The sequence below is a fragment of the Nematolebias whitei genome, chromosome 10 (genome assembly GCF_014905685.2).
Source record: "Nematolebias whitei isolate Nwh7 chromosome 10, NemWhi1, whole genome shotgun sequence".
Taxonomy (NCBI): domain Eukaryota; kingdom Metazoa; phylum Chordata; class Actinopteri; order Cyprinodontiformes; family Rivulidae; genus Nematolebias; species Nematolebias whitei.
Genome location: NC_056507.1, coordinates 31,412,630 through 31,416,230, shown reverse-complemented (window position 1 = coordinate 31,416,230; position 3,601 = coordinate 31,412,630).

Here is a 3,601-nt window from a genome sequence, read left to right as displayed (position 1 = left end):
AGAGAGAATATTGCTGTGAGAAGCAGTTGATCTGCAATGCTGCCAGAGTCTGCATGTCAAATGCCACTGCACTCCATAGGAATACGATAACGAGGGGTGCACACAGAGGGAATGCCAAATGAGATATCAAACACAGAGGAGAGCCCAGAAACACATTGAAGTGAGCCGTTTAATAAGACATGGTTAGAAAGGCTGCCTGCCTACATTGTACTTCAACATTTTTATTGATCTGGGTTGTGACACAGCACATAATATCTAAGAATCATGAAATATGCCACATTTTAGAGAAATAGCTCCACAATAATGCCGTTTTGCAGATGTGCATTTGACATTCAGATGCAATGCATGGTCACAAGCTTCCATTAACATTTCAAATCCAGAGATTGAAAATGTACTTCCTGAGAAACAGGAGATGGAATCAGTTGCTCCGCAGATCACCAAAATCAGACAGTAACTCCTACCTGCACCAAACAACTTTGGTGTAAAATTTGTTTGCTGCTTAGAACTGTATAGGCTCCAATTATCCTTGTATGTGCCAGCTGATGCTGCAGGTGACTTATCAGAAATCCAACAAATGTTTACATACCAGACTTTAAGAAGTTAACAAATGTAAACAATGTAAAGAATTATTTCAGCCAGTGGATATAGTTTGCTATGTAAATTTAGCATTTCTAAAGTTTCTCTAAAATAATAATACAACACACCATCCATCCATCCATTTTCTTACGCTTATCCGGGGTTGGGTCGCGGGGGTAGCAGCCTAAGTAGGGAGGCCCAGACTTCCCTCTCCCCAGCCACTTGGGCCAGCACTTCCGAGGGAATCCCGAGGCGTTCCCAGGCCAGCCGAGAAACATAGTCCCTCCAGCATGTCCTGGGTCTTCCTCTGGGCCTCCTTCCAGTGGGACGTGTCCAGAACACCTCACCAGGGAGGCGTCCAGGAGGCATCCTAAACAGATGCCCAAGCCACCTCAACTGGCTCCTCTTGACGTGGAGAAGCAGCGGCTCTACTCTGAGTCCCTCCCGGATAATCGAGCCTCTCACCCTATCTCTAAGGGAGAGCCCAGACACCCTGCGGAGAAAACTCATTTCGGCCGCTTGTATCCGAGATCTCATTCTTTCGGTCACAACCCAAAGCTCGTGACCATAGATGAGGGTAGGAACATAGATCGATCGGTAAATTGAGAGCTTCGCCTTTTGACTCAGCTTTGTCTTCACCACGACAGACCTGTACAGCGCCTGCTTCACTGCAGACGCTGCACCTATCCGCCTATCGATCTCACGCTCCATTTTTCCCTCATTCGTGAACAAGACTCCAAGATACTTGAACTCCTCCACTTGGGGTAGGACCTCCTCCCTGATCCAGAGAGGGCACTCTACCCTTTTCTGGCTCAAGACCATGGCCTCGGATTTGGAGGAACTGATCTTCATCCCGGCCGCGTCGCATTCGGCTGCGAACCGCTCCAGCGAAAGCTGTAGATCACGATCTGATGAAGCCAATAAGACCACATCATCTGCAAAAAGCAGAGATGCAATCCTAAGGCCACCAAAACGGATCCCCTCAACACCTTGGCTGCGCCTAGAAATTCTGTCCATAAAAGTTATGAACAGAATCGGTGACAAAGGGCAACCTTGGCGGAGTCCAACTTTCACCGGGAACAAGCCCGATTTACTGCCGGCGATGCGGACCAGGCTCTGACACCGGTCATACAGGGACCTAACAGCCCGTATCAAAGGGCCCGGTACCCCATACTCCCAGAGTATCCCCCACAGGGTTCCCCGAGGGACGCGGTCAAACGCCTTCTCCAAGTCCACAAAGCACATGTAGATCGGTTGGGCAAACTCCCACGCACCCTCCAGGACCCTGCTGAGAGTGTAGAGCTGGTCCAGTGTTCCACGGCCAGGACGAAAACCGCACTGCTCCTCCTGAATCCGAGGTTCGACTATTTGACGGACCCTCCTCTCCAGAACTCCCGAATAGACCTTACCAGGGAGGCTTAAGAGCGTGATTCCCCTGTAGTTGGAACACACTCTACGGTCCCCCTTTTTGATTAGGGGGACCACCACCCCAAGCTGCCTATCCAGGGGAACTTCCCCCGATGTCTACGCAATATTGCAGAGTCGCGTAAGCCAACACAACCCTACAACATCCAGAGCCTTATTGAACTCTGGGCGAATCTCATCCACCCCAGGGGCCCTGCCACCGAGGAGCTTTTTAACCACCTTGGTGACCTCAGCACCAGAGATTGAAGGGCCCGACCCAGAGTCCCCAGGCTTCGCTTCCTCAGTGGAAGACGTGCCGGTGGGATTGAGGAGGTCTTCAAAGTATTCCGCCCACCGACCCACAACATCCCGAGTTGAGGTCAGCAGCACACCTCTCCCACTATAAACAGTGTTGGTGGCGTACCGCTTTCCCCCCCTGAGACGCCGGATGGTGGACCAGAATTGCCTCGAAGCTGTGCGGAAGTCATTCTCCATGGCCTCTCCGAACTCCTCCCATGCCCGAGTTTTTGCCTCAGCAACCACCCGAGCCGCATGTCTCTTGGACTGCCGGTACCCATAAGCTGCTTCCGGGGTCCCACAGGCCAAAAAGGCCCAATAGGACTCCTTCTTCAGCCTGACAGCATCCCTCACCGACGGTGTCAACAATCGGGTTCAAGGGTTGCCGCCGCGACAGGCACCGACAACTTTGCGGCCGCAGCTCCGGTAAGCTGCCTCAACAATAGAGGCACGAAACATGGTCCACTCAGACTCAATGTCCCCCACTTCCCTCGGAACATGTTCGAAGTTCTCCCGAAGGTGGGAGTTAAAACTCCGTCTCACAGGAGACTCTGCCAGATGTTCCCAGCAAACCCTCACAATACGTTTGGGTCTGCCAGGTCTGACCGGCATCCTCCCCCACCATCGAAGCCAACTCACCACCAGGTAGGGCATTGACAGAGTACTTGAGTAATCTACACATAGATTGCTAGGACCTCTACCGAGGTTAAAAATGTAAAGTCGGGTATCCGTAGTGACGTCATATTATGTGACCACCGTATGACCATAGGGGGCGGTGTTGCACTGTTGCAGGTCACAGAGTATGGTGTATCACCGGGTCCAATCCACCACCCATCCACTGTTTTAAGTTTCATTTCTGACGTGCTGCACGTTTCTTCCCGTTTGCAGTTTAATAATAATAACTAATAGTTTAGTTTTTCCTGTGACTTATTTGCAGTATGATAAATGGTAGGAGCATAATATACGCTCCCAATGTTTTGTTGGTCATTTTTTTTGTAAATAATTACCTTTTATTTTGGTTTTATTTATTTATTTATTTTTGTATCTTGAGATCTATGACGTCATCAAATACTCAAGTTCTACTCGGGTTTTATTATGTTAATGTCGAGTTTAAAAATTATATACTCGTTCAACCCCTACCACCAGGTAGTGATCAGTGGACAGCTCCGGCCCTCTCTTCACCCGAATGTCCAAGACATGTGGCTGCAGATCAGATGAGACAATGACAAAGTTGATCATCGAACTGCGGCCTAGGGTGTCCTGGTGTCAAGAGCACAAATGGACACCCTTATGCTTGAACAAGGTGTTTGTTATTGACAATCCA